This window comes from Jaculus jaculus, chromosome 1, assembly GCF_020740685.1.
Source record: "Jaculus jaculus isolate mJacJac1 chromosome 1, mJacJac1.mat.Y.cur, whole genome shotgun sequence".
NCBI classification, from domain to species: Eukaryota; Metazoa; Chordata; class Mammalia; order Rodentia; family Dipodidae; genus Jaculus; species Jaculus jaculus.
In genome coordinates, this window is record NC_059102.1 from 171,602,911 (window position 1) to 171,621,092 (window position 18,182).

The following is an 18,182-nucleotide window of genomic DNA, read 5'->3' on the forward strand; positions in this document are numbered from 1 at the left end:
TCACTATGCAATTAAGGATGGCCTTGAACTCCTGATCCTCCTGCCTCTACCTCCTGAGTGCTGGGATTACAGACATGTATGACTATACTGGGTTTTATGCAGTTCTAGGGTTCAAGCCCTGGATTTCATAATGCACTCTACTAACCAATCTATATACCTGGCCCTGTAATTTGTTGCTTTTTTAAAAATATATTTTTATTTATTTATTTAAGAGAGAGAGAGAGGGAGAGAGAATGGGCATGCCAGGGCCTCCAGCCACTGCAAACGAACTCCAGATGCATGCACCCCCTTGTGCATCTGGCTTACGTGGGGCCTGGAGCATTGAACCAGGATCCTTTGGCTTTTCGGGCAAACACCTTAACTGCTAAGCCATCTCTTTAGCCCTTGTTTCTTCTTTAATAAGGTACTATGAGCATTTGACCATGTGATTATAGGTAGCCCTAGCTCATTCTTTCTTATAGATGTATAGTATTCCATTGTATGAGATTTCTTTGATTTTATGCTGGGCTTTGAGTTGGTTTGTAAACTATCCCTCCCCAACCTGCTGCATGTTAGTTCCAGAGACTTGCTTTTCACTTGCCTACTCTTACCCTCTTTGCATAGCAACTTACCTGGATTCTCCACCACCTTTCTACTTCTAACCTTTATCTTCAGTTCTCTTACTTGCAATCTCTTTGGATAGAAAGCCCAGGTCTGGCTTACTTACCCACATGTGAATTAGATCTCTTGCTGTGATCTCTTGTGTTGACCTGCTGCTCCTGTTTCCTTTCATGTATAGCTCTGGAAGGTGAAGTGCCGGGTCCTGTCGAGGAAAACAGCTGATGTTATTCATTTTGCATTTACCTGGTATGATAACCAACAAGGAACAACACCACAGGCCTCCTTAAGTCATGCATGGATCTTAAAGTATGACTCACCATCTGATTTTTCTTTGTTTCAACTTCTAAATTGCAATTACCCTTTCCCTACAAGGTCATGAGCTAAATATTTACTGCCACAACTGATAATCTGTGTAATAGTTTTCCAGTTGAAGGGTCTCTGTACCCGCGCCCCCGCCCCCCACCATATCCTGTGTGACGACGCAGTAAAGAAAGGAGAAAGGGCCTTTGCCTTTGAGCCACACAGACTCCTGCCTCTCTACTTACTAACTGTACAAAAGAACTTAATCCCTTTTGGAGTCATAGCATTTTGTGGCTGTTTTTGTTTTTGTTTTTTCAAGGTAGGGTCTCACTCTAGTCCAGGCTGACCTGGAATTCACTGTGCAGTTTCAGGTTGGCCTCAAACTCATGGTGATCCTCCTACTTCTGCCTCCCAAGTGCTGGGATTAAAGGCCTGCACCACCATGCCTGGCTCATAGTATTTTTTTTCAAATCTTTTTTATCAACAACTTCCATGATTATGAAAAATATCCTATGGTATTGCCCTCCCTCCCCGCACTTTCCCCCTTGAAACTGCATTCTCTATCATATCCCCTCCCCTTCTCAATCAGTCTCTCTTTTATTTTGATGTCATGATCTTTTCCTCTTATTATGATGGTCTTGTGTAGGTAGTATCATGCACTGTGAGGTCATAGGTATCCAGGCTATTTTGTGTCTGGGGGGAGCACATTGTAAGGAGTCCTACCCTTCCTTTGGCTCTTACGTTCCTTTCGCCACCTCTTCCACAATAGATCCTGAGGCTCATAGTATTTTTTGTTTGTTGTTTGTTTTTATATTTTTAAAAAGGTTTTATTTTTATTTATTTATTAGAAGGAGAGAGAGACAGGGAGGGAGAGAGAGTGAGAATGGGCATGCCAAGGCCTCTAGCCACTGCAAATGAACTCCAGGTGCATGCCCCACCATGTACATCTGGCTTACGTGGGACCTAGAGAATCAAACCTGGGTCCTTAGATTTCACAGGCATGCGCCTTAACTGTTAAGCCATCTCTCCAGCACTGTTTTTGTATTTTTGAGGCAAGGTCTCATTGTAGTCCAGGCTTAGCTGAAAATCACTCTGTAATCCAGGCTTGCCTCAAACTCACAGCAATCCTCCTACCTCCCAAGTACTGGGATTAAAGACATACACCATGAAGACTCCACATGCTTGGGCTGCAAGGTCACTGAGAAAGCTTGCTGGAGCTGAGCTGAAAACCTCCTGCATATCGACCAGTTGGCAGAAAGTTGGAAAAAGCTATACTGCATGCAGCTCCATGGGAGAAAGAAAGAAGTCACCAGTGGAGATAAACAGCAGTAGATGCTGCAAGCCTGAAGTTTGGCCCACCAGGCAAATGAGTCAGTGGGTGCAATACTGACATGTCTGTTATGGGGGGAACCAACCACTCTCTAGTTGGACTGTAGGCCCACTCCACAGGAGGCAATACATGCCTGGTACTGAAAATCTATGATGGGGGAAGTCATGAGCCCTAGGGATGTAACGTCTGCTGGTATCTGACTAAATGCATATATTATGCTCACCAAACTTCCCTGTAACCACTTCTCTTAATGTTCATACCCACACATCAATGCTACTCTCACGTTTGGTTAGAGAAGCTTCTCTTTTCAGATGGCAGTGACCTCTGGGATGACTCAAAAGGCACCACAGTTCTGAGAAGTGACAGAGGAGTGCTCAGCACTGCAATATCTCGAGCACACCTTCCAAGGCTCAGGGTCCATTGCTGAAGAGGTAGTGGAAAGAATTTAAGAGCCAAAGGAAGGGTAGAACTGCTTACAATGCAATCTTCCAGACATAAAATGGCCTGAATATCCATGACTTCACAGTGCCTGGCACTACCTACAAGACCATCATAATATCATAATAGAAGAAAAGATGATGACATCAAAATGAAAGAGACTGATGGAGAGGGGCAGGAGATTTGATGGAGAGTGGAGTTCTGACAGGGAAAGTGAGGCGGGAGGAAATCATCATGATTTCTTTTTTATAATTATGGAAGTTTTCAATAATAAAAAAAAATTAAAAAGACACACACCACCATGCCCTGCCTGGGTCATAGTTTTAAATCTAGTTGTCATTTTGACTATTAGGCAAGTAGGTCTGATTGAGACAGGGCATCACTGGATAGCTTAGGCTGGCCTAAAACTTGTTCTGTAGCCTAGGCTGGCCTCAGACTGCTGCAGTCCTTCTCCTTCAGCCTCTTGATTCCCGGGGTTGTAGGCAACGAGTCACCATGCCAGGTTAAAGCTACATTTCTGCTTCCCAAGAGAGCAGTCATAAACTGGTAATTCATGGGAAGTTTCATTAAAGGACAAAGTAGGAAAGTTTGATTGGTTTAGTTTTTTGAGACAAAGTCTGACTTTGAACTCTGTGCAGCTCAGATTGAAGTCCTGATCCGCCCGCCTCATTCTTCTGAGCGCTGGAAATGCAGGTGCGTACCACTACAGCTGACTCAGGAGCTTGCTTCTGGAACCAAGCTTACAGCACCACTTACACTTTCGTTTCATTTTCTGATGAGATATACAGAAAGAATCACAATAGCTGTTTAGTCTTCGGGTCTGTGGCACTTTAAAACCATTTTTAGTGAAATACAGTTCATAAAGCATATCTAAAACAGCCAGGTGTGCTGGTATAAAACTTTCATCCCAGCACTCAGGAAACAGATGTAGGAGGATTGCTGTGAGTCAGAGGCCAACCTGAGACTACTGAATTACTTCCAGGTCAGCCTGGGCTAGAGTGAGACCTTGCCTTGAAAAAACAAACAAACAAAAAAAGATTACCTAAGAATAAATATACAATTTAATAAAATAGTACAAAGCTACCACCCATGCACCACTGCCTGGACTAAGAAATAGAATGTCATTAGCACTCTAGAAATCTCTCTTCTCAGTCACAATTCCATACTGTCATAGGAAAATACTAATCTAATGCTAATGAACATCTGTCTTTTTCCTTCTGGGCTAGAGGCATAGCTCATTGGGGATTGTTTCCCTTTGTAAATTTGTTTATCCATTTACGTGTGTGTGTGTGTGCCCAGGGTATCTTGCCAGTGCACATGAATGTCAGACACTTGTGCCACTTTTGGGGGCGTGGCTTGGGAATTGAATGGGGAGGCATTGCAAACAAGTCCCTTTAACCCCCTGAGCCATCCCAGCCCTGAGATAGCTCATGTGGACGAGTGCTTGCCTAACACGCGTGACTTCCTACGTTTGACCCCCAGCACTGCATAAAGCGGGTGTGCTGGCGCATACCGGCAACCCTAGTGCTGCGCAGGTGGAAGCAGGAGGATCAAGGTTCTAGGCTTCCTTGGATGCATAGGGAATTTGAGGCCAGCCTGGGACACATGATATCTTATGCCAAAAAGAACAAGGAGGAGGAGAAAAAAGATGATCTTTTTGTTTTTTTCTTTTCCCTCCTGTGGTAGTTTGAATGAATGATCCCCAATAGATCCAGGAGTTTTATTCAAGCTTGTAAATTGGTATCATTGGGAAGATCCTAGAGCCCAGCCCTAAGATGTGGGGGTGCATTTGGAATTCCAGTCTAAAGATATGAGAGTGCTTGAGCTTTGCCTAGGGTTCCTGAAGTGCAGTTGCTTGTGCTGGTGGTGGCTTTTGGCTCTCTCTCTGCCGGGTCCTGTGAAAGGGGGCCAGCTTCTGCCATTATGGAACTTACCCTGAATCTATAAGCTTCGAATAAATCCCTTCTTCCTGTGTCTGGTCTGGAGGTTCACCCCAGCAACCTGAGGCTGTCTGCTACACCTCCTGATGATGGAGATGAAACCCAGGGCTTTGTATGCATGGCAGACAAGCACAGTTCCACCGAGCAACATTTCCAGCCCTTGGGTGTTTGCTTGTTTGAGATAGGGTCTTGTGTAGTCCAGGATGGTCTTAAACTCTGTATGAGGTTGAGGGTGAACCTAAATTCCTCCCGACTCCATTTCTGGACTGCAGGATCAAGTGTGTGCTGCCAAACCTAGGACTGAGGGCGGCTCATTTTATGTGTCAGTTTGGCTAGGCCCCATGCTGTGAGTTGTCAGACACTATTCTGGAGGCTTCTGTGAGGGTGCTGGTAGGGTGCCATTCACGCTTAAAGAAGTGGACTTTGGGGCTGGAGAGATGGCTTAGCGGTTAAGTGCTTGCCTGTGAAGCCTAAGGACCCCGGTTCGAGGCTTGGTTCCCCAGGTCCCACTTTAGCCAGATGCACAAGGGGGCGCACGTGTCTGGAGTTCGTTTGCAGAGGCTGGAAGCCCTGGCGCGCCCATTCTCCCTCCCTCCCTCTGTCTTTCTCTCTGTGTCTGTCGCTCTCAAATAAATAAATAAATAAATAAATAAATAAATAAATAAATAAATAAATAAAAAGAAGTGGACTTTGAGGAAAGCCTAGTGCCCCCCTGAATGCTCATCCCGCAGCAGAGGCTAAGAACGAAGACTGACCTCTACCACCTCCACTACCTCCTCCCCAGCACCGAGGAACTTTGCCTGGATTTTTGGATTTGCCTTTGGATTCAGCTTTCCCAAGTCTCTAGCCTGCTGGCCTGACCAAGCCTCCACAGTCACATGAACCAATTTCTTAAAATAAATTTCTCTTTCTATATATACATATCCTGTCGGTTCTCTTTCTCTGGAGAATCATGACTAATACAAGCCCAAGATGGAGACTCAATATTATGTGTTGTCTTGGCAGCTGGTTAAATCAGGGGGCTTCAAATGGCTTGACTGCAGGATTCTCCTCCCCACCCTGCTCTCTGGGATAAGACCCCCCCCCCAGCTGATAACCCTTCTTATGGGGGAACCAGGTGTATTCCTGCTTAGCAGTGAGCAGTGCCTTCTAGTTCCCTGGCAGCCTGAAGGATTATTCAAACAAGCCAATCACATCTTCCCGTGGGAACCAGAGGGCCACCCCAACCTCTTGTTATTCTAATGTCTGAGTCTCCCAGCCTCTGAGGGCTCACAGGACCTGAGTGTGGTTGATGGTGAGGGAACATGTGACTAATAAACTGTCATTCCTTTGTCCACTCTCTGGTGTGGAATGCTAGGCCACTATAAGAAGAGAATCTCTCTCTTGTCCATAGGGTGAACAAGACATAATTTGAACAAAAATTACTATTCTGTTAAATTCTCACCAACTTTTGATATTGCCATAATTTAAAGTCTTAGCCAATCTATTGATAATGCATTATGGTCTTTTCCTTCTTTCCTTCCTTCCTTCTTTCCTCCCTCCTCCCTTTCTTCCTTTCCTTCCTTCTTTTCTTCCCCTCTTCCCTCCCTTCCTCCCTCTCTTCCTCCCTCCCTTCCTCTTTCTTTTTTCTTTTCTCTTCTTTTTTTTGAGTAGGGCCTTACTCTAGCTCAGGCTGACCTGGAATTCACTATATACTCTCAGGGTGGCCTTGAACACATGACAATCCTACTACTTCTGCCTCCCAAGTGCTGTGATTAAAGGCGTGCACCACTACACCCAGCTTTATTTATTTATTTGAAATTTATTTGCATAAAGAGATAGAAGAGAGAGAATGAATGGGTACATTAGCGTCTCTAGCCACTGTAAATGAACTCCAGATGCATGTGCCACTTTATGCATCTGACTTTATGTGTGTAATATGGAATAGAACTGGGTCCTTTTTTTTTTTTTTTTGGTTTTTTGATTTTTTTTGATTCCAGGCTGACCTGGAATTCACTATGTAGTCTCAGTATGGCCTCAAACTCATGACAATCCTCATACCTCTGCCTCCCAAGTGCTGGGATTAAAGGGAACTGAGTCCTTAACTTGGACCTTACTCTGTAGCTTAGGCTGGTGATCCTCCTACCTCAGCCTCTTGAGTGCTGGGATTAAAGGAATGTGCCACCATGCCTTAATTTTTATTTCCTTGATAACGAATGTGATTAGACACTTATTTGTGTTTATTGCCCATCTAAGGTCCCCCCCCCCACTCAAAGCAGGGTCTCATTCTAGCTCAGGTTGACCTGGAATTCACTATGTAGTCTTAGGGTGGCCTCGAACTCACAGCAATACTCCTACCTCTGCCTCCTGAGTCCTGGGATTAAAGGCATGCGCCACCATGCCCGACTCCCAACTAAGTTTTTTTTTTTTTTTTTCTCTCCATGTGTGACATGTTTTTACAGCTTTAGCTGTTTATTAGAATTATTTTCGTTTTCTCCTGGCCATAAAATTAGGCTATGTATTTCATTGCTTTTCCTTGAAGTGGCATAGGTCACTGAGATCTAGCTTAATGGAATGTTAGTGGAAGTGGTATGAGCAAGTTCTGTGTCTGGCTTTGAAAAGAAATCTCCCATGCATGAAACTTTCCCTTTTTTCCCCAACTGCTGGCTAAATGTCAGTGTCCGACCTCCTCTGGAAGCTAGCTGAGGATCTGTCAGACTGGGTGTCTGCATGACTGTGGAGCAGAGCCTCCACTGAGCGGGAATACCAGCTTTCCAGTTTACCCCAGCAAGACGTACACTATAGCTTCTCTTGTACAAAGCACCCAGATTTGGGGGTTGGTTGTCATAGCTGTCAATCTGCCATAACTTATTTCATGTTTTTCTTTCTTTGGGTGAATTACTTGGGAATCCTTCAGTAATGATGTTCACATAGCTAAAGGCAACTTGAGCATCCCATCCCATGTGTTGACCTCTAAAAATTCCTTCTTTTTTTTTTTTTTTTTCCGAGGTAGGGTCTCACTCTAGCTCAGGCTGACCTGGAATTCACTATGTAGTCTCAGGGTGAGACTTGAACTCATGGTGATCCTCCTACCTCTGCCTCCTGCACACTGGGATTAAAGGTGTGTGCCACCACGCCCAGCAACAATTCCTTTTTTTAAAAAAACTTTATTTTATTTATTTATTTATTTGAGAGAGACAGGAAAGAGGAAGAGAGAGAGAGAGAGAGAGAGAGAGAGAGAGAGAGAGAGAGAGAGAGAATGGGCACACCAGGGCCTCCAGCCACTGCAAACGAACTCCAGACGCATGCGCCCCCTTGTGCATCTGGCTAACGTGGGTCCTGGTTGAGCCTTGAATGGGAGTCCTTGGGCTTCACAGGCAAGCACTTAACTGCTAAGCCATCTTTCCAGTCCAATTCCTTTTTTAAAACAATATATTTATTTATGGGGGCAAGAGAAAGTGTATGTATGTATAGGTGTATCAGGGCCTCTTGTTATTGCAAATAAACTCTAGATGTGTGTGCTGCTTCGTGTGCATAGCATTATGTGGATGCTAGGGACTCAAACCAAGGCCCGAAGGCTTTGCAAGCAAGTGCCTTTCACCACTGAGCTATCTCTCCAGTATAATGTTTAAGAGTTTCACCATTGTGGTGCATCCCACACTTCACCTGAATACCTGAAGGGAACGAAATCAGCGGGCAGGGAGCATGGAGTGTTAAAAGACGCACACTGGGCTGGGGGTATAGCTCAGTTGGTAGCATTCTTGCCTGTCATACACCAAATCCTGGGTTTAATTCCCAGGGATGCATAAGCAGGGCATGGTGGTACATGCCTGTAACCCTGGCACTTGAAAGGTGAAGGCAGGAGGATCAGAAGCTCAAGGCTGTCATCAGCTACACAGGGAATTCCAGGTCAAGCGGGGATACACGACATCCTGTCTAAAAGAAAATAAAGGGCCTGTGGAGACAGACGGCTCAGTGAGTAAACGTGCTTGTTGCACAAGTGTAATGGCCTGAGTCTGATTCCCAGAGCCCACGTCAAGCTGGACACGGTAGCACAAGTGTCTGCAATCCTAGCATGGCCGCAGCAAGGTGGGAGGCAAGATCCAAAACATCCCAGGATCCGCCAAGCCAGCCAGTGTGGTACATGCGGCAGCACACGAGAGACCCTGACTCAAATGAAGCAGAAGGTAAGGACTGGCCCCAGAAGTTGTTCTCTCACATTGTGCACGCGCACACACAGAGACGCAGACAACGATATTTTCGTAAAACAGGAAAAGGGGGCTGGAGGGATGGCTTTGTGGTTAAGACACTTGCCTGCAAAACCAAAGGACCTAGGTTTGACTCCCCAGGACCCTTGTAAGCCAGCTGCACAAGAGGGCACCTGCATCTGGAGTTCGTTTGCAGTGGCTGGAGGCCCTGGCGTGTTCATTTTCTCTCTCTCTCTCTCTACCTGCCTATTTCTGTCTCTCTCTCAAATAATATATTTTTTAAAGTAAACTGGTTGAATACTGGGGTCAACTTACTACTGCAGGACATTCACGGGAATGCTTACTGTGAAGGGTAAGTGCTATTGTTAACTTGATCAGATTAGGAATCAAGTAATAGATATCCATCTTGTACAAATCTGTGAGGGTGTTCGTAGGGAGGATTGATGGAGGAAGGGTGGTCCTTCTGGTAGTGGACTGTGTATGAAGAAGCTCTAAGAAACCACAGACCTCTTCCTGCTGCCCATGCTACCCCCTGCTGAGCTGCTGTCCTCCCTGTTGCTACCGTCCACTGCAGATACTGGAACCCAGCTTCTTCAGCCTTCTAACGTGCGCTGAGACCAGCGGCTCTGCAAGTGTCTTCCGGGCCTTCAGTGCCAGACTGGGACTGCTGAGGCATCCAGCCCTATAGACTGGACAACTACTGGGCTCTCAGACTCTCCAGCCTGTAGGCAGCCACTGTTGGACTTCCCAGCCCATATCCTGTGAGATAATCTAGTAAATTCCCTTTATAATACATATTCTATTGATTCTGTTCCTCTAGAGAGCCTAATACATTCAGCTGTCAGAATTCTTGTTTGTTTTGTGTGAGGTTCAGACTCCATTTCTGGTTTGTGCAACTTCCTGTCCCCACCTGGCACACACAGTGGAATCGCAGTAGCTGTGTTGACCAGTTGAATGGGCAAGGTCCTCTGATATTGGCTGCCCAGGACACAGATCAGATTGTCTCAACTGTGCCTTTTGCAGTGATTTTTTTTTTCCTACACACTCATCCCTACAGTGTCTTCTGACAGCTTCTGCAAAGAGACAGGCGGTGCCTGTTGCCTTCTCTAAGTACCAGATAAGAATGAAGAAGAGACACAAAGATACTACATGGAGGGAAGATAGAGCAAGACATCCCCAAATTCCACAGAAATCCCTGCATGAGGAGCATGAATACATCTGGATGAAGGATGCTCTGCGCTGCACTGTCCGCACCCCAATAAACTCCAGTCATCTTTCCTTATAACTTCTGCTCCTGGTGGTTCTCATTTTCTTATTCAAAACAGCTTTTTGTTTGTTTTGCTTTGCTTTTATGAGGCAGAGTCTCACTCTAGCCTAGACTCACCTGGAACTAACTCTGGAGCCTAGATAGGCCTCAATTTCATGGCGATTCCCCTGCCTCAGTCTCCAAGAGCTGGAATTATAGGTATGAGCCATCATATCTGGCTTTTAAAAACAGATCTTTTTTTTTTTTTTTTTTTTTTGAGGCAGGGCTTCACTCTAACTCAGGCTGACCTGTAATTCACTATGTAGTCTCAGGGTGGCCTCGAACTCATGACGATCCTCTTACCTCTGTCTCTCAAGTGCTGGGATTATAAAGACATGTGTCATCACACCCAGCTGCTTTTAATTTTTATTTATGTATTTGAGAGAGAGAGGTGGGGGGAGAGAGAGAATGGGCACTCCAGGGCCTCCAGCTGCTGCAGACTGCAAATGCATGCACTACCTTGTGCATCTGGTTTATGTGGGTCCTGGGGAAGCAAACCAGGGTCTTTTGGCTTTGCAGGCAAGTACCTTAACTGCTAAGCCATCTCTCCAACCCTAAGAAGAGCTCTTTGGGTTAAAGAGATGGTTCAGTGCTTAAGGCACCTGACTGAAAAGCCTAATGACCCAAGTTCAATTCCCCAGTTTACCCACATAGAGCCAGATGCACAAAGTGGTGCATGCATCTGGAATCCATTTGCAGTGGTTGGATACCCTGGCCTGGTATACCCATTCTTTCTGTCTTTCTTCTCTCTGTGCTTGCAAATAGTTAAATATTAAAAAATAAAAATAGAGATGGGGAGATGGCTTAGCAGTTAAGGCACTTGCCTGCAAAGACTAAGGACCCATGTTCTATTCCACAGTACCCATGTAAGCCAGATGGACAGGGTGGCACATGTGTCTGGAATTTGCTTGCAGTAGCTAGAGGCCCTGGCATGCCCATTGTATCTGACTCTTTCTCTTAAATAAATAAATAAAATAAAAACAGCCCTTTTATTTAGTCAAACATTTAAACATTCACTAGAGCTGCTGTGGTGGTTTGATTCAGGTGTCCTCCATAAACTTAGGTGTTCTGAATGCTAAGTCCCCAGCTAATAGAGATTTGGGAATTAACGCCTCCTGGAGGGAGTGCATTGTTGTGGGTGGGCTTATGGGTATTATAGCCAGTTTCCCCATGCCAGTGTTTGGCACACTCTCCTGTTGCTATGGTCCACCTGACGTTGGCCAGGGGGTGATGTCCACCCTCTGCCTATGCTGTCATTTTTCCCTGCCATCATGGAACTCCCCCTTGAGCCTGTAACCCAAAATAAACTTCTATTTCCCAAAAGCTGCTTTTGGTCGGGTGATTTCTGCCAGCAATGTTTACCTGGCTATAACAGCTGCCTACATGGATGCTATAGAGAAATTATTGTTTGGTCCAAATGAGGAAACTTCACAAATCAATTAAGTAGCTGCTGAACAGGATATTGCTGGTTTCTGCCTAGCCTAACCGCCTCCCATACCTGGGACCTATCTAGGTGTATTCCATCACTGGACTGCGACACCAGGTCTGAGAGACGCTTCAGCCATTGAAGGTGTTTGCTTGCAAGCTTGCCGATCCAAGTTCAGCCTTCTTCAGCACTCATAGAAAGCAAGACGCAACATGGCAAATGTAATCCCAACACATCTATGGCAATGGGAAGCAAAGCGAGTACAATTAGGAAGCTTGCCAGCAGCAGTGTCAAGAGACCCTGTCTCAAAAAGCATGGGAGGAGAGGAGAAACTCCCGCATAAACACTTCAACGTGCCTGGCTTGGCAAGTGTGAGCCCCCGGCCCCCAAACACAGGATAAAAATTAAAAAAACAAAAAACTGCATCCCAGGTTTGTGCATCTGCTCACTTCTTGTTCCTTTAAGCTTCAAGCCTGGCTGAGTTTTACATTAGGTCAGAAGCTTCTCCGGAACCTTTTGGGGTGCTACTTCAGGCCCCAGAGCAGCACAGGCTGAGCAAAGGCTCCTACCTCCAAGGAGCTCTTGCTCAGCCGTATTTTCCAATACCACACTTTCACCTCCCTCCACTGTTCCCATCTGCCTTCCAGGGAGCTGGCCCAGAAACCTGACCCATGCATGTGTGACTCAGGCTGTGAACTTTTGTCTTCAGCCTCCCCTTCTTAGGTTAAAATACAAAAGCAGGAACAAAACCCCTGAAGAATGGAGTGGTCTGGAGTCCTTTCTACCCATCAGGATTTGGTTGCCTGGGTGACAGAAATTGGTTTTCAGGCCTTTGAAGAAGCCCCCTAGTCAGAATGCTAATGTAGTCTTCTTCAGAACTTTTTTTCTCTTCTTTGCAAGGAAAGAGAGAGAGAGGCACATTAGGGTCTCTAGCTGCTGCGAATGAACTCCAGATGCATGTGCCACTTTGTGCCTCTGGCTTTGCGTAGGTGCTGGGGACTCAAACCTGGGTTGTTAGGCTTTGTAGGCAAGTGTCTTAACCACTGAGGCATCTCCCCAGTGCCTAATGTAGTTTTCTTCAAAGCTCCCTCTTTTTCTTTTTATCTTTTTTTTTTTTTTTTTAAATTAAATAAGTGTGGTAGCCAGAGTTGAAAGGGCTTTGTTTTTCTTTGGCCTGGCCGAGCAGTTTGGAAGTGTTTGGAAGAAAACAAAGACCAGTTCTGAAGTAGTTCCTCACAGGGTCTTCTGAGAAGCAGACTCCCCAGGCCCTAGGGCTTGGCAGGATCAGGCTGTGGGGTAATTTAGGAACTTCCCGTATCCCCATGGAGATGATCCAAAGCCAGTCCGATGGGTCAGCCCTTTCCGGGGAATGTACTGGGAGAGCCGAGATACATCATTGCAAAATGTCCTGAAGGGTCAGATGGCTCAGGAATTCCCATCCAAGCTGCAGGAGGAGTTATATCTCCCTAGCTCATTCTCCTCTCATCTGGACAATGAAAGGCTTTCATTTCTGCCATATTTGTACCCACCCAGCCCATAGCATTATCTATTTTAATGTTGCTTAATGGGTACATTTTGTTTAGTGGATATACTCATATGAAAAAGGAATAGGACATGTTCTCTATAAATGAAAAATCAATAGCACTCACCACGAATAGAATGAATCTGGGCCAGCCAGGCACAGGGCCATGAGCCCAGGATATTCTCAGGGCCTATGAAAAGTGCTTTAATTTCTTTTAAAATTAGAAGAAACAAAATAAATATAGCAACAATAAGTGCATACTCATGACCCCAGCCTGGATTACATATATATTTTAAATCTTAATGCAATAATAAAATATAGCTTAACTTTTTTTTTAATGGAAGAATGGGCACACCAGGCAAAAGTACCCATGAGAAATAAGACCCTTGGAGAAAATTACCTACAAAAAAAAACCCAAAGAAGAGTCAGCAGGCTGGAGGGATGACTTAGCCATTAAGGCACTTGCCTGCAAAGCCAAAGAACCCAGGTTCAATTCTCCAGGACCCACATAGGCTGCATGTACAAGGTGGCACATGAGTCTGGAGTTTGTTTGCAGCAGCTTTGAAAGTCATGGCATACCCATTCTTTCCCTCTCTTACTCTACCCCCTCTCTATCAAGTAAATAAATATTTTTTTTTCAAAAAGAAGAGAGTCAGATTGCTAAAGTTTAGCTGATTCTGCCTACAAGCAAAGCCTGCTGCACAGGCAGGAAGATCAGGAGCGTGGCCTTGGAAACACAGAGAGCTTAGTCTTTAGTTGGTGGCAATTTGAGAAAGTTGTGAGGCTTTTAAGAGGTAAAGCATTGTTGGTGGAGGCATATCATTTGGGGCAAACTTTGAAGTCTGTTAGTCCAGCCCACTGGATGTTCAGAGCTAGCTCATTGTTTCTGTTTCCTCCCAGCTGATGTGACAAGATGTGAGATTCAGTTGTCTGTTCTTCCATGCTTTCTCCACGATGATAAAACTTCCCCTCAAAACTGTAAGCCCCCAAAACCCCTTTCCTTCCATCAGCTGCTTCTGGTCAGGTGTTTTGTCCCAGCCACAAAAAGGTAACTACAACACTGGGTTACACAAGACCCTATTTTAAAAGAAAACAACAACAACAAATTAACATGCATTAGACACTAAAGAAAACTAATGAGCAACAAAGTGAGAAGCCTAAAAGGAGCTAGAGAAAGTTCAAGTAGAAAGTTTTCTTAATTTTTGTGTGAAGTGTGTGTTTGGGGAGACCTGGGGGCTGAATCCTGGCCTTATACAAACTAGGCAGGCACTCTACCACTGAACAACATATCCAGTGTGTTCTTTGCCATTTAAGCCACCTAGAATATTAGATATCGCTTTGGTGAGGTCATCCTGTAATTATAAGAGTCTGCACTGGGTGATGGTGATGACAATGATCATCTTAGTTATCATATATCTTGTTTTAGGGTTTAGTGTAGATCAGGTTCTGGGCTAAAAGGTTTCATGTAATACGTCACTGAAGACAATATTACTTTCTCTATTTAATATGTATACTAATGCTCAAAAAGGCTAGTTAACTAGTCCACATAGTTAGTTTTAAATAATGTCTGGTTAACTCCAAATCTCAAGTTTCTTCTTTTTTTTTTTTTTTTGTGTGTGTGTGTGTAGGCTATGGGACACCTTCAAGTGATATCCTCAAAAATACCATCTATTTCTAAATTTTAGCTTTTTATTGTAAATTTCCATAAGTATAAACAATATACCATGCTCATCATCTCCTCCTACCACTTCCATTTCCACTTCCATGTCCCCGTCCACTGAATCCCTTCTTCTTTCCAGTTAGTCTCTTTTCTGTTTTGATATCACCAATTTTTTTCATCCTATTATGCAGGTTGTGCAGGTAGTGTCAGCCACTGTGAGGTCATGGATGTCAAGGCCACTTTGTCTGGCAGACAGCACTGGAAGTGGTCCTCCCCGTCCCTTGGCTCTGACATTCTTTCTACCATCTCTGCAATAGCTCCTGAGCCTGGAGGGTGTGATAAAGATGTCTCACTTAGTGCTGAACACTCCACTGTCACTTCTCAGCACTATGGTGAGTTCTGAGTTGCTCCAGTGGTCACCACCATCTGAAAAGAGAAGTGCCTCTAACCAAAAATGAGAGGAGCACTGATATATGGGCATAAACCTAAGTATCTAGAGGGCAATTTGGTGGGTACAGTATAACTGTTTAGCCAGGCAACAGCAGTAGTTCTCCCCTAGGACTTATGACCACCCCAGCCATAGCTTTTCATTAGGTTTTCACTATCAGACAGGAATTCCTTTCCTGTGGAGTGGACCCAAAGTCTAATCAGAGAGCAGTTGGTTTCCCCCATAACAGACATGCCACCATTGCAGCATAAAAGGGAAAGAGGGAAAGAGGGAGACCGAAAGAGAAAGAAGAAATTTTCTGCTTCTGGCTCCCTACAAACTTCTCTGGGCCTTAGGCAAGTAGGAAGGGCTGGGTGGTTCTGAGACAAACACTCCACACCCCAGATAAAACATACTGAAGAAAGAGCCTAGAAGAAAATCACCTGGTTCTTCATGAGCAAATTCCTCCTCTCCGAGATGCACGGAAGGTTCCAGGAGACTTCTGGACAAGCTGACCCTCTCACTGGACCCTGCATGACAGAGTAAAGGTGCTTTAGCACTTACAAGCCAGCCTTATCTACTCAAGCCTCTGTGTTCTTACAGGCGACTCAGAGTGGGCCAATCAGTCCTAAAAATCCCAGCCTGGGGGTCTTTTTCTACATTTTTTTTAAATCTACAGGTGAATGTCTCCCAACGGATGGTGAAGATGGAGTGGGCTTCACCCTGACCAGCTCCCATAGGACTCAACACAGGGCTTCGAATAAAGGGTGTAGTACACAGCGTATTTTGTGTAATGGCTGAATCAAGGACTAGAGGAGAGAGCTAGAATGGGGTCTTTAGTCTGGAAAGCGAGCTCAGGCAGCTCTGTTCAACTTAGCACACTCACTCCAGGGCGGCATCTGTTGTGATTTTAATACTCATTATTAATTATTATTTTGCCTGTTCTGGGGATCAAACCGGAACCTTTCACATGCTAGACAAGTGCTATACCACTGAGCCATGTCCCTAGCCCTCACAATTTACTAATAAATAATAATCATTGCAACTATCACTTATTGTCCAGCATCCTGTGTTGTTCTTGACAAATATGAGCTCATTGTTATTTTATTCATTTATTTTGATCATTATACATCACATTACTATTAACTGTCCCATTTGCAATGAGAAAATGGAGGCATGGACAGGATATGCATATTGGTTATTCAGCCAACAATGGTAGACTGGGACTCAAACTTGTTTTATTTACATCTTGGATGTATGACTTGCACAGTTCTCCCACTCTGTGAGCTAAATCTACCAGCAGTCCTAGGTAGGGAGTGGGAACTTCAAGCCCAGCTAAGGCTTCGCTGCACATGGAGGGGTGCAGATGAACCCCATATCCTCAGGGATCCTTCTGCCCATGCTGGTGGGCCTCCCAACAGGTGCTGTTTAGGACTCACCCCAGGATGACTGCATTCACACTAATACAGGCTATATGGGAAGGAAGGGAGGGAGATTTGAAGAGTGCATACAGACATTTGTGCCCCCCCCCCCCACTATGGACCCATGCAGGTTCCACACTCACTATCACCTTGCTTTTTGCTCATGCTGTTCCCACTTCTGGGAAAGTATTCTTCCCACTCTCTCCAACTAACTCATCAGGCTCCCTCACTTGGATCTATCTCTCTTCCAGGAGACTGCCTCTTTCCACACTGGATCAGATGACTTTCCTTCACAGGACCAGATGGCTCTCAATGCCATTATTATTGAAATGCAAAGAATCAGGCATAGTGGCCTACTCCTAAAATCCCAGCACAAGGGAGACTGAAGTAGGAGGATCGCCTTGAGTTTGAGGCAAGCTTGGCTTACCTACTGGGTGCCAGGTCAGCCTGGGCTAGAGTGAGATACTGCCTCAAAAAAGCAAAAGCAACCAAAAAATTACAGAGGTTGAATTCTCTCCCTCTGTTTCTGCTGAGAGCTCAGTGGCAGGGGCGGGGACCCTGCTTCTGCACCCTGCTGTGCTGTGTCGGCAGTGGCTGGCATCAAGTGATTACTGACTGAGATTGTTGACTAGAGGTGGGCTACGGTCCCAGCTCCACTCACCCTACCTACATTCAGGGATTTCCTATGGTGTGCTGTTCATCACTGGCAATAGAAAGTGTTTGGTTAAAGTTTCTGAATTGAATTAAAAAAATGTTCTGAAAACACACCCCACATCTGGGCAGAGAGGCAATTTAGTTCCAAATAGCATTAAGAGCTCAAAATATGCTGATTTGGGGATGAAAGAAGTAGGATGAGGAAGATGGGCTCCTAACTAGTTTCATCATTGCAGTAAAAATTTTTCCCCAGATGTTGAGTGTTAGGGGGGTGCTATTCCATGGTGGCCTCAATTTGAGTTAGGGATGAGGGCTACCAGTAGGGCGAGTTTGTGAAGGGCTGACGGGAAAGTACAGGAGGCACCTGAAATTGGTCTTGGGGCTTCCCCTACCCAACTGTTTCCCAAATCACCAGTTTTGTTAAGGACTCACGGATCCAGCACCGAAACAGAGATAATGGGTTCAACAGCGCCCTCTGGTGGAAATGTGCACCACATGCGGCGCAGCACAAAGGACCCCTCGCCGCCAAAGGAGCGGGCCTGGGCGGGGGTGCAGTCTACACCGCCCCCACTGGTTTTAGGGATGGGCCCGGGACCCTCAAAGGACAATGACTTGCCCAGAGGTTCAGAGAATCTCGCTGGAGGAGGGGCGATGCTCTCAGGGCGGAAGTGTGTGTAGCAGAGGTGCGTTTGCCCCGCGAGCATCCCGAAGATACCTAGGAGCTGGGCGTTCTTGGGGTGGCGTTGGAGGGGTGCTGACGGAGCCTGGGGCGCCTACCGCGCGGCCAGGGGCCGGGGACTGACCCCGAAGAGCGGCTCGGTGCGCGGCGCTCAGCTCCGTGCCGGACTTCGGTTCCGGGACGCCGAGATCACGGTGCTGGGGACCCGAGCCGCGGCTTCCAGGTCGCCCGGGGGCGGGGCGGCGGGGGCGGGGCTCCGGCGCGAGGCTCGCGGGCCGGGCGGGAGTCGGTC

At 45.8% G+C, this 18,182-nt stretch overlaps 1 long non-coding RNA gene across 2 annotated transcripts; it reads right to left on the bottom strand.

The window, feature by feature from the left end:
• Positions 1 to 706: 706 nt before the first annotated feature.
• LOC123454710 lies at positions 707 to 18,005 on the bottom strand. Of its 2 annotated transcripts, none has more exons than XR_006633450.1 (3): positions 17,927 to 18,005; positions 15,580 to 15,666; positions 707 to 802 (listed from the first exon to the last, which is right to left on the bottom strand). It is a non-coding gene; the product is annotated as an uncharacterized LOC123454710 (long non-coding RNA). The 2 variants fall into 2 exon arrangements; XR_006633449.1 differs by lacking the exon at positions 707 to 802 and adding an exon at positions 14,828 to 15,035.
• Positions 18,006 to 18,182: the final 177 nt, after the last annotated feature.